Source organism: Stomoxys calcitrans, chromosome 4 (assembly GCF_963082655.1).
Source record: "Stomoxys calcitrans chromosome 4, idStoCalc2.1, whole genome shotgun sequence".
NCBI classification, from domain to species: domain Eukaryota; kingdom Metazoa; phylum Arthropoda; class Insecta; order Diptera; family Muscidae; genus Stomoxys; species Stomoxys calcitrans.
In genome coordinates this window covers 130,409,098-130,422,955 of record NC_081555.1, presented here as the reverse complement: position 1 = coordinate 130,422,955, position 13,858 = coordinate 130,409,098, and the positions used below count along the sequence as shown (strand labels likewise).

Genomic DNA, 13,858 nt, shown 5'->3' with positions numbered 1-13,858 from the left:
ATAATGGCATATGTGTTAGCTTAATTTATGTTTATTAGATGTTGTCCATTTAAGAGAGAGCACTTTGTTTGGTTCATGGTTTTAGGATACATTAAAGACAAGAGGAGATATTTTCACTTACGAATAATTAATTTACTATTGACGGCCCACTTCAACTACGGTAACTTAGATGTTAGCATGACCGTCTTTGACGCTGAACGCCTGGTTTCAAATTCGACGAGGACATCAAAAAACAATTGAATGCGGTTCTGGCGACACTTTTTTGTGAGGTATTTTTCTTGGCCGTGTTAACTTCTTTAATGAACTGGTGTCGCTCTGCGACAACCCGTTCGGACTGTAACATTAAGAAGAGTTCCCTTATCATTGAGCTTAAACATTGTAATTAATACAACATTTAATTAAGGAACAATGGACATACTTTTCTCATACCAATGAGTGCTGCCCGATTAAAATTTCTCAGCTCAATGCTAATATTAAGACATTCCCCAATATAATTCTCTTCAGTTAAATCATCCTTTATCCTATTGGCGAAAAACAATGCAAAGTTTTTCAATTTCTGCAAATTCTCCTAGGAGAGCAACACCAAATTTCCCATATCTAAATTTGCGCACATTTTAACAGTTATTTGGATAATACTCAATTTCCATCAAACTGCCTTTAGCAAAAGGAAAATAAAAATCCTCAAATACAGCCCACTTGAATTAATGTTCAACTTTTTTCGTATATTAACAACAATTTTTAATTAAATGTTCCTCCTTTTTGCACATGCAAAAGTTTATGAAGTTGCCGAGTTTACCACTGCGTGCTTTGTTTAATTATTTCGTGCAAAGTCTTGGCATGTCTTTGGCGTTTGAATACATTAAGGCAATAAATTGGGATATATTTATTAAAAATGCTAATACCATATGGTAATACAGCAAATTAAATATCATTCAAAATGGCAGAGCAAAAAAGACCTTCTCAGACATTGCCAGCAGAAGCTAAGCTCAATTTTGAGAATTTGGCAATTGAGAGTTTGCAAATTTGTACTGGGGAATTTTTTAACAGCAGAAATTCGTAGCATCAATCAACTGTTTAATGGAAACCAGCTGTTCAATTGAAATGAAAACAACCAGTAAGGAAAGGCAAAAGTCGGGCGGAGCAGACTATATAATACCCTACACCACCGAGTATACGTAATACTTTTAATATATATAGCACTTATATTCAAATCTAGTCAGACTTTAATTTTGCATACCTATTGAAATATCGAATAGAACCTTGTAGATTTTTCTTACGATGGTACGAAAATTGTGGCTTCTACAGCCTTAAAAGTCGAAACGCATCTTAATCTGATTCGATTTTGATAAAATTTTGCACACGTATTGGCATGTGAATTAAAACATCTCATGAAAAATTTTGTAAAGATCGGATCAAAATTGTATCTACTACAGCTTTAAAAGACCATATCGGATGAATGATATATATGGGAGCTATAGATAGATCTGATCCGATTCTGATGAAATTTTGCACACATATTTTGACGTTACAAAAAGCTCTTCGTGCAAAATTTGATAAAGATCGGACCAAAATTACGCCTTCAACAGCCTTAATAGGTCATATCGGATGAAAGTTATACATGGGAGCTATATCTACATCTATACCGATTTCAATGAAATTTTGCACATATATTAGGACGTCTAAAAAAACACTTTGTGCCGAATTTGGTAAAGATCGGACCAAAATTGTGGCTTTTACAGCTTCAAAAGGGCATATCGGATGAAAGATATATATCTAAATCTATACCGATTTCAATGAAATTTTGCACACATATTTGGACGTCACAAAAAGCACTTGGTGCAAAATTTGATAAATTACAGCCTTAAAAAACCATATCGTATGAATGATATATATGGGAGCTATATATAAAACTGATCCGATTCTGATAAAATTTTGCACACATATTGGGACGTCACAAAAAGCACCTCGTGCTAAATTTGGTAAAGATCAGACCAACATTGTGGCTCCTACAGCTTCAAAAAGGCATATCGGATGAAAGATATATATGGGAGCTATATCTAAATCTATACCGATTTCAATGAAATTTGCACACATATTAGGACATCCAAAAAAATATTTTGTGCTAAATTTTGTAAGGATCGGACCAAAATAGTGCCTTCTACAGCCTTAAAAGACCTAATAGGATGAAAGATATATATGGGAGCTATATATAAATCTGATACGATTCTGATGAAATTTCGCACATATATTGGAATGTTGAAAACCGCACTTCGTGCCAAATTTTGTAAAAATCGGATTAAAATTCTGGCTCCTACAGCTTTAAAGAAAGAGAGATATTAATGGGAGCTATATCTAAATCTGGACCGATTTTTTCAAAATCAATACCGTTCGTCCTTGGACCAAAAAAGAGACTTTTGCAAAATTTTATGAAAATCGGACAACAAATGCGACCTGTAGCTTGATTACAAGAATACATGGACAGTAAAACAGACGGACATAGCTAAATCGAATCAGGAAGTTATTCTAAGCCGATCCATATACTTATCAATGGGTCTAGCTCTTCTCCTTCTTAGCATTGCAAACTAATGCACAAATCTATAATTTGTGCATTACAGGGTATAAAAATTATTAAAGTCTATTCTTACTCTCCTGCAAATTTGTACTGGCAAATTTTGTTTGAAAAAGTTGTCGAATAGACCTAATAAAACAAGTGAGGATGGGCCAATGTCGGTCAAAGCCGACCTTTTGATACCCTTTACCACATTGGGTATACAATCAAAGTCATCGAAATTGAAATTTGCTTAAATTTGAAAAGAATTTGTGGAAGTCAAAGTAGAAATCCTTGTGCAAAATGTTCAGAAGATCGGCTAATGAATGCGTTAGTGAAGACTTTAAAAGGGGAAATCAGGAGGGTCGTTTAACAAGTCACAAAATTGCAGCTAAAATCGCAAAAACATATACATGGGAGCTATATCTAAATTTGAACAGATTTTGGATAAGAATCCTTAAATATTGCGGTATTACAAAAGATCGGCAGATGAATGAGCTTGCAAAGGCCCTCAAAGTGAACATCGATGATACATGTAAAGGGTGATTTTTTAGCTATTATCTTTGTGACAACACTGGATGAAACAGCTCACGCACGTTTCGAGTTTTGTTTCACCGTCAAACATCTTTAGTTTGGTCTATAATTAACCCATGAATCGACTTACAAACGAACAACGCTTGCAAATTATTTAATTTTATTATCACAATGCGTGCTCTTTAAAGAAAGTTCATCACGCGCTTCTTCCATTTTATGACGAAACCCATTTTTGCCTCAATGGATACGTAAATAAGCAGAATTGTCGATTTTAGAGTGAAGATTAGCCAGAAGCATTTCAAGAGCTATCAATTCATCCAGAAAAAATCACAGTTTGATGGGGTTTATGGGCTGGTGGCATCATTGGAGTGTACTTCTTGAATCGTAGGTTAGGTTGGGTTTAAATGGCAGTCTGCCATCTGACACACTAGATATTTTCGTCCATTATGATACCACAGGAACAGAAGAAAGAAGGCATCTTCTTATTCCTACCGTTGAACCATCCAGATCGCTTTAAAAAGCCCAATAACTTGCGAATGTTCACATCCGCTAAATCAGACAGGTTCTCAAAGAAATGAGAACTTAAATGGATCTCTTTCTGACTGCTAGTGCGGGACATAGAAGATGTTCTATAGTCTCTTCTTCTTCGATGTCCTCACAGCTTCTGCAAAAGTCGTTGCTGGCAACCTTCAGTTTGTCAGCATGTTTTCCGATTAGACAGTGGCCTGTCATGACGGACACAATGACTGAGTAATCAGTTCTAGCCAATGAAAGCAAAGAGGTAGACCTCTTCGAGTCTAGATTAGGCCACATGGTTTTGGGAAGCTCACAGCCCTCTCTTTGTGACCATCTGCCATTCGTTGTTCTTTGGGCCTGGTCCTGAAAACTTAGTTCACATGTCGCTAGAGGCATACCCACAGGGTAGTTCCTAGTCCTGCAAGCTCGTCCGCTTTACACTTCCCTGATATATCTCTGTGTCCCGGCAACCAGAACAGATGAATTTTGAACTGTTCAGCCGTCTCGTTGAGAGATCTGCGACAGTCTAGGGCGGTTTTTGTGTTCAGAAATACGTTGTCCAGGGATTTAATGGCTTTCTGAGAAGATATTTATGCCAACGTGTCGTAATGACATTATAACTTAGCCGTTCCACCACTTCCTTAATTGCAAGGATCTCAGTTTGATACACACTGCAGTTGTTGGGTAACCAAAGCCCACCTGGTCGATTAGTTTGGAACCATCCGTACAGAAGTCTATGTAACTTCTGTTACCAGGAATATCGTACGCACAGTGGGCCAAATGGCAAAAAAATTGGAAATAAGTCTACAACTTTTTATCTATTGATTTTAGCCATACAAAATGTTCTAGACATTTGTAGAGGAGGACATAGGCTTTCAGAAAAGTGCTGTTGTTGGTCCATATCTTTAATACAGGGTGAGCTACAGGGTGTCAAAGTTGACCACTTTTGACTTCTCCAAGCTTCTGGGGGCCATAACTTTTGATCTACTCAACCGATTTACATGATTTAGGACTCTAGAGAAAGAGCTTGACAAGATCTAAAAAACTTATGCATAAAGTACCATGCCATCGTGTACTGTTAAGGAGTTATGAATTGTTTAATTTTAAAATATGAAAATTTGGCCTTGGTTTTTTTCAGTGTTTTTTAAATAACTCCGTCAATTTTAAAGCTATAAACTTCATACTTCACACAAATTATGCCAGCATATGTGTGCATAAAATACAAAAGGAATCACGTGAATATCTTTGGCGGTTTAAAAATGGCATCGTTTTCAATATGAAAAATATTTTTTTTGTCAAAAAATTGCAAAATTTTTCAAAAAAGATACTCCCATTTCCTTTAAGTTTTCGCAAACTTTGGCCATCAAAGCATTATCATTTCTTTCCATTTTCACAAAGTCGAGGTATTAAGAAAAGTTTTAAGTGCTAATTTGGCTAATTTCGATATCAAACAACACCGTTATCTTAAGACCAAAATGGCCAATTTTTTTACTAAACTTCAAAAGTTTCTCACTGGAAAAAAAGTTCCACGGGGATTTTTTCGCTTTTTTTGAACTTAAATGAAAGCTTAAAATGTTCCCAACATTTTAAGGTATGTCTCGCCATATCCTAGCCATAAATGAGATCGTAGCGATCAAAATACTGAAAAAAGTCAATTTTCAAGTAGTGCTATATTCATTGCTAAAAAACAAGTATTACGTCACATTTTATTGCAAAGATGTTAAATAAACTTTTATTTGGTAACACTTCTTCTACAAAACACAAAAAGAATCATGGAAATATCTCTATTCTATTCCATTTTATGGAACCGGCAATAAAAAAGTCAATTTTTCAAAAAAGTCGAATTTCCCAAATTTTGTTTTTGTTGTCCTAATTGCACATGACACACTATAGCCATATTTACGCAACATACCTTATCGTAAAGGAAATTTTCATACCTTTCCAACGATGTATAAAACATTTCTCAACTCGGATTCTATCTACTCTAAAATTCATTTACACTTCATTAAACTCTATATAAAAATGTCTATTTGTGAAATGGAACCTTATATGGGGCCTACACTAAAACATTGATAGATTTGCCCAGGGTTTACAATACAAATGTGTTAGAATAAAAAAAGGTCTCCTGCCAAAGTTTAAAAAAATTGGAATAAAAATATGTGTTTTAGAGCGAAAACACTTCGCATCGGCGTGCGTTTGTATAGTACCTACATCTATTTTTAATGTAAGCTGATGATTTTTGAATAAAAAGTAACCTAGAAATATACCTGCATATATATATATATATTTGTGTTAAGATTTGATGCAGACAAATGTTACCTGTTTCGCTATGTCGAATTCCCAGGAAATCCACCGTATCAATGAATGTGAAAAAACCTACCCATAAAAAATTCATTGTCATTTTTTTTAACCAAATTCGAGTCCAGGTAAATAATTATAGAAGAGTAAGTAAAAAGAGGCACTTTGGACCCCTTTTTACGATTGCGTCTGATACCTGAAATGGGTCATTAATTGTGAATATATTGCATAAATATTTGAACAAAATCCAAATTTTCTTCATTATATTTTGTAGAGGCGTAAAGGACATTTATAAGTTATGGAAGTCATACTGAAGTATTCCACTCTTTCGAAAATTGTATGGGACATCAAAAATGATTCCAAATCATACACGGAGTCATTTAAGGAACTTGTTTACACTTTGGACCACATATATGGAATAAGGCTAAATAAAGACGCTTTAGACAAACTTGAAAAATTCTACAAATCATTTGAGAGAAGGTTGCCAGAATGTTCATTCGCAAAAATCAAGTTTTTCAAAATGTATGAGAAGTGGCTGAAATCGGATCTACTTATTGAAATTAAACCGCTGATTCCCGGCCGGCCTAGCAAAGCATACGACGAAGTTACGGAGAAAACCAAAAAGAAAAAACAAGAGGAACTATTGGCGGCACATCCGCCAAATTTAATAAAAGATACGTTCAAAACAGCATTGTTAAAAACACAACCAAAAAATGTTGGACGAATTGTCGATGTTTTACCATTAGCATCTCCGAAAAGGGTAAAGAGAATGGTAGAAAGTATTCCAACTCCAAAATCGACTACAGAATTCACGGAGGAAGATGCACTGGCCCTGATTTTGAACCTAGGCCTCTCAAGAAACAAATACTCAACAATGAGGAAGGCTCTTCGTGAAAAAGGATGGGGTTGTTTACCCTCAAAACATAAATTGTACAACACCAGGACGAAAATGGTGCCATCAAATATATACGTGGACGAATTAAAAGCAAGAGTGAAACTTGCTGATCTTGTTGAAAATACAGCTGTTAGAATTATTTCTAATTTTACTGAAGAACAGTTGAACACATGTAATAATTCCGAAGTGGTTTTGATCAGCAAATGGGGTTGTGATGGATCATCTGGATTTTCCGAATATAAGCAACAAACAGAAATAGATACCAACTTCGCATCAATTTTCATGGCATCATTAGTACCATTGAGAATGAGATTGTACAAGGACCAATCTTCATCATCGAAAGAAAATGCATTTCAAGATATATGGATAAATAGAACACCTGGGTCAAAATATTTATGTCGCCCAATTCGGTTTGAGTATACAAAGGAAGACCGGAACACAACACGATCTTTGGTGAACGAAATAAAGGAAGAAATTGCTGCATTACCCATGATTGTTATAAACCAATTGGGAAGAAATATAAAAGTTTCGTTTCAACTACAACTCACTATGATCGATGGAAAGGTGGCAAACGCATTAACTGGCGTTATGTCCAATTGGAGATGCAATATTTGTGGCAAGAAGAATGGGCAATTCGAGGACAAGTCTGATGAAAATTTAGTAAACGAAAATGCGCTCAATTTCGGTATTTCGCCCCTGCACTGTAGAATTCGATTCATGGAGTATTGTTTGCATTTATCGTATGACCTTAAATATCGGACTAGCCCTGGAAACCGCGATGTCTCTGCTAGAAACAACCAAGATCTTCACAAAATGAGGCAGGAAGAGAAGAATCGAATCCAGTTGGAGTTTAAACAAAAGGGACTTATAATAGATAAACCTCTTTACGGATACGGAAGCACAAATGATGGCAACTCGGCAAGGCGGTTTTTTGAGGACCCCGTATCGACATCTAAAATAACCGGTCTTGATGAACACTTGCTAAGACGATTCAAAGTGATTTTGGCTGTAATCAATAGCAAAAAGATGATAAATTCAACCAAATTTGAAGCTTATAGTAATGACACAAAAAACATTTTATCTGATTTATATTCGTGGAAAGCTTTAACACCGACAGTACATAAAGTCTTACATCATGGCAAGGAAATTGTGGAATACAACATACTTCCGTTAGGAGAACTTACAGAAGAAGCTCAGGAATCCCGTAATAGAGATGTTAAACAGTTCCGGCTTTTCAATACCCGAAAGAGCACCAAATTTAACCAAAATTATGATTTACTTCAATATTTATTGTTATCGTCTGATCCGGTACTATACAGCATCAGAACTAAATGGCTACCAAAAATATGTGACGATATAGATAAGGACGATCCCGATGCCATTCAAATTAAAGAGCTTTTAAATTTTGATACCTTAGATTATTTGGTAGAGAATAAAATCAAATAATACAAAACTAAAATGCTTTTTTATTTTGGGAGTAGCTAATATACATATAAACGCACGCCGATGCGAAGTGTTTTCGCTCTAAAACACATATTTTTATTCCAATTTTTTTAAACTTTGGCAGGAGACCTTTTTTTATTCTAACACATTTGTATTGTAAACCCTGGGCAAATCTATCAATGTTTTAGTGTAGGCCCCATATAAGGTTCCATTTCACAAATAGACATTTTTATATAGAGTTTAATGAAGTGTAAATGAATTTTAGAGTAGATAGAATCCGAGTTGAGAAATGTTTTATACATCGTTGGAAAGGTATGAAAATTTCCTTTACGATAAGGTATGTTGCGTAAATATGGCTATAGTGTGTCATGTGCAATTAGGACAACAAAAACAAAATTTGGGAAATTCGACTTTTTTGAAAAATTGACTTTTTTATTGCCGGTTCCATAAAATGGAATAGAATAGAGATATTTCCATGATTCTTTTTGTGTTTTGTAGAAGAAGTGTTACCAAATAAAAGTTTATTTAACATCTTTGCAATAAAATGTGACGTAATACTTGTTTTTTAGCAATGAATATAGCACTACTTGAAAATTGACTTTTTTCAGTATTTTGATCGCTACGATCTCATTTATGGCTAGGATATGGCGAGACATACCTTAAAATGTTGGGAACATTTTAAGCTTTCATTTAAGTTCAAAAAAAGCGAAAAAATCCCCGTGGAACTTTTTTTCCAGTGAGAAACTTTTGAAGTTTAGTAAAAAAATTGGCCATTTTGGTCTTAAGATAACGGTGTTGTTTGATATCGAAATTAGCCAAATTAGCACTTAAAACTTTTCTTAATACCTCGACTTTGTGAAAATGGAAAGAAATGATAATGCTTTGATGGCCAAAGTTTGCGAAAACTTAAAGGAAATGGGAGTATCTTTTTTGAAAAATTTTGCAATTTTTTGACAAAAAAAATATTTTTCATATTGAAAACGATGCCATTTTTAAACCGCCAAAGATATTCACGTGATTCCTTTTGTATTTTATGCACACATATGCTGGCATAATTTGTGTGAAGTATGAAGTTTATAGCTTTAAAATTGACGGAGTTATTTAAAAAACACTGAAAAAAACCAAGGCCAAATTTTCATATTTTAAAATTAAACAATTCATAACTCCTTAACAGTACACGATGGCATGGTACTTTATGCATAAGTTTTTTAGATCTTGTCAAGCTCTTTCTCTAGAGTCCTAAATCATGTAAATCGGTTGAGTAGATCAAAAGTTATGGCCCCCAGAAGCTTGGAGAAGTCAAAAGTGGTCAACTTTGACACCCTGTAGCTCACCCTGTATTAAAGATATGGACCAACAACAGCACTTTTCTGAAAGCCTATGTCCTCCTCTACAAATGTCTAGAACATTTTGTATGGCTAAAATCAACAGATAAAAAGTTGTAGACTTATTTCCAATTTTTTTGCCATTTGGCCCACTGTGGTACGTCCAATCGCTTCGGCAGTGGTTGCTGGAATTTGTCTTGCCACAATGTCCAGAGGCATATAATGTAGCATTAAATTAAGTGCATTAGATGGTGTCGTCCTCAGTGCGGCTGTGATGCACAAACAAGCCATTCTTTGGATCTTGTTAAGTATTGAGCAGTAGGTGGACTTTTGAAGCGTCGTCCACCAGGCCACAACACCATAAAGCGTTATAGGTCTGACAACTGCAGTATATACCCAATGCATGACACGCGGTCTAACCCAACTTTTGCCAACGGCTCTCTTGCAAGAGTTGCCTTTCTTACCCTTTTCGAAATGTTGGATTTGAAGTTCAATTTCCTGTCCAGCAAAACACCCAGGTATGCGAATCATAATGTAATTGTGAATGGTGAGCGCTACCGTGAGATGATATCCAAATATTTTTTTTTTTTTTTTTGCTCAAAATGCAAGACCTTGACTTGCATGACATATGGTTTCAACAAGACGGTGCCACATGCCATAAAGCACGTGTAACAATGGACTTATTTGGAGACGAGTTCAGTGAACATTTTATTTCACGTTCGTGACCGGTCAACTGGCCTCCTGGATCGTGCGATTAAACGCCTATAGACTATTTTGTATAGAGCTATGTTAAAACTAATGTCTATACAGACAGGCCAGCTTCAATTGACGCAATGGAAGACAACATTGAAGCATTTATTTGTGAGATCGGCCAAAATGTTGGAAAGAGTATGCCAAAATTGAACTAAGCGGATGGACCATTTGAGGCTCAGTCACGGTCAACATTTGCATAAAATAATCTTCAAACATTTAATTATATGGACCATACTATCGATTCAAATAAAGATTTCATAAATTTTTCTGAATTTTATGTGTTTTGTTTTTGAAAAACTTTCCTATAGCTCCTAAAAAATTACCCTTTATAAAGGAGCTATATCTAAATCTGGAGGCCACCGTGACGCAGAGGTTAGCATATGGGTTCAAATCCACCGTGAACATCGAAAAATTTTTCTTGTGGTTATCCCCTTACTTATGCTGACTACATTGGTGAGATATCCATGTTAAAACTTCTCTAATAATTGGTGTCGCTATGCGGCACGACGTTCGGACTCGGCATACAAAAGGAGGCCCCTTATCATTGAAGCCTTAACCGGACTGCACTCATTAATACGAGAGAATTATCCCCTGTTCCTAAATGGAATATTCATGGAATTTTAGTAATATAACCATATTGGTCATCGGGGACAATATGGGAAGAAAATTCAAGGACTTGGAAGTAAACTACGAAGGTCATTTCCAAATTTGGGAACGCCCAAAGAAACTCCCCAAGACGGAATTTTGGGTCGAAAAATGTAGGATTTAAATTAAACGCGGAGAAGAGTACGGATTTGATAATATTTGGAACGAGGGCTTTTGGGCGGATAACGGAAATCTATTTGAAAGTGGATAACAAATTCGCTTAACAAATTAAATAAAATGGATACGAGACAACCGCATGATACTGAAAATCTCGATCCAGCTTTAAGCGCAGTATGCACCTCTGGCGAAATTTTTTGTTACCATAAGAAATGCATTGTCATGTCTTAAACGCTTACATATACACAGCTCAAATGAATCTTTGCCTTACAGGGTGACATAATAGGAATTGATGAATTCTTTCGTACTACTACGAATGAAAATGAATGTTTCAATAGCTCCATTCAACATGAAACAGAGCAATTGCAAATAGAAACAATGAATTACAGCACATATGTACTTTAGTGACCAAAAATTAAGAAAATTGCTGCTTCCGGGGGCTCAAGAAGTCAAATCGGGAGATCGGTTTGTAAGGGAGCCATATCTAAACCTAAACCAATATGGCCCATTTGCAGTCCTCAACAACCTACATCAATATTAAGTATCTGTGCAAAATTTCATGCGGCTAGCTTTACGTGTTCGACCGCTATCGCGATTTTTGAACATTTAACAAAATTTGTTATAGAATACAGCAAAAACGATTATTAAAATTGCAGTTTTTGTCTGCTGAAAATGGGAAAGCAGACATGAGGAAAATTTACTGCAGAAAATTCTTCAACAGAGCGAAAGCCACAAGAGCCTCCACTGAAACAGCCCTTCACGACCTAGTCGGCTACATAGAGGGTTCTCTCGCTGTTAATGAATATACAATGGTAGCATTTATTGACATTGAATGTGCTTTCAAAAAATTAAAACCGGAGTTTCTAGGCTTCAACTCTACCGTAAGAAGGTTTATTAATAACTTACCTACTAAAAGATGTATTACGGCCGGTTTGGGATCTGTGGATCTAAAAAGATGGGTCAGCAGAGGAACACCTCGAGGAGGAGTACTGTCTCCTCTACTTCGGAATATAGCCATTAACAATATATTATTGTCTCTGGAAGGAAAAGGCATAAAAATGGTCGCGCATGCTTATGACGTGCCAATTGCGATTAGGGGAAAGTTTCCCAGCACTCTAAGAGATATACTTAAGGAAGCTCTACGTGCAACAGTGCAAAATTTCACCACAAAAATTGCGGCTTGTAAAGGCTCAAGAAGTCAAATCGAGAGATCGGTTTGTATAGAAGCTATATCGGTTTAAAGACCTAATTGAACCGTACTTGGCACATTTGTTGGAAGTCATAACAGAGCAATACAAGACAAATCGGACAAAACTTGTGGCTTCCAGGGGCTCAAGAAGTCAAGTCGGGAGATCGGTTTATATGGGACCTATATCCACATCTGATCCGATATGGCCCAATTGCAATCCCCAACGACTTACATCGATATTAAGTATCTGTGCAAAATTTTAAGCGGCTAGGTTTACGCGTTCGGCCGTTATCGTGATTTTGACAGACGGACGGACATGGCTAGATCGACTCAGAACGTCAAGACGATCAAGAATATATGTACTCTGTGGGGTCTTAGACCAATATTACGAAGTGTTATAAAAGGAAAGACGAGATTATTATAACCCCATCCTATGGTGGTGGGTATAACAAGCACTTTTTCTACGCTTGGAATACAAAAATAGCAGTTAAAACAATAAATCCAAATGTAACACAAATGTAGGTACCAACTATTGTAATTATGTTAAAATAATAAATATATTTTATTAAAGTTGTTCACAACTATTCCGAAAGTAGAAAAGAGTTGTCTATTTTATGGAAAATTTCTATAAACGTGGAAAAAGCTGCTGTTGGTAATGAAAATAGGACTCCCACTCCAAAACAAAAGTCTTGGGAGATTTTTAGATATAACACCAAAAACATAATTCCTATTCTATTACATTATTGGGATTATTCAATAAATAATTCAGAAAACGTGGTTATATTGCTTTTTAAGATTAATTCAATGGAAATGAGCACAAAACGTTAGTTTTTGCGTTATATTTTCTCTGCCCTTACCTTCGTTCTGCTGCAGATGCTCACCACCAACGTTGTTCTTTTGCACATTCATACATTCTTTGCCTTGTTGTTGCTACAGCTGTTTATAATCAACTAATAGTGGACGAAAAAACCTATGCACTCACCACCTTGTACCACTTTGCAAGATTTTCGCTATTAATTTTGGTTTAACCGTACCGTTGCAGATTATTTTAACACTCAATAACACTTAATGCAACATTTTAAACATTAATCACTTCAAATTTGTCCAAATTATAGCCTTTAAATAAATATGTATAACTTGTTTATTGAACACAAATCTGCAGTGACGTCAAACACTCGAATTGAAGGAAACGACATAGGCAACTGACAAAAACAAAAGCAGAAATCAATTGATCAACCAAATGTTAGATGTGGAGCGAGAAAGAAAGAGAATAAACAAAAAGTGCGTAAATCATGGAGAGAGAGAGTATTTTGCAAAACACATTGCAAGCATTGCTGCCAAAAGCAGAGAAATGCATAAGGAATCTGAGAGCTTCCTTGGCTCATATGCTCCAATAAGAAATTTGAGGTTCGCTAAGGTGAGTTTGCATGTAAACACCCTTCGATTAATTAGAGGTGTGTTTTGCTTTGATGTTGGTGGATTTTGCTTTGTCGTTGGTGGATTTTGATTTGGAGGGGTGAAGGAATGAAAATAACGCGATCAATGAATGTGTGTGCATGTATTTGCTAACAACTTTGGCAAAGCATGAGGAACTG

At 35.7% G+C, this 13,858-nt stretch overlaps 1 long non-coding RNA gene across 1 annotated transcript in view; it reads right to left on the bottom strand.

Moving 5' to 3' along the window:
- LOC131996669 (uncharacterized) overlaps positions 1 to 13,379 on the bottom strand; it is a 154,047-nt gene extending 140,668 nt beyond the window's left edge. The window contains exon 1 of the long non-coding RNA XR_009397925.1: positions 13,121 to 13,379. This is a non-coding gene — a long non-coding RNA (uncharacterized LOC131996669). The remainder of the gene's footprint in view (positions 1 to 13,120) is intronic.
- Positions 13,380 to 13,858: the final 479 nt, after the last annotated feature.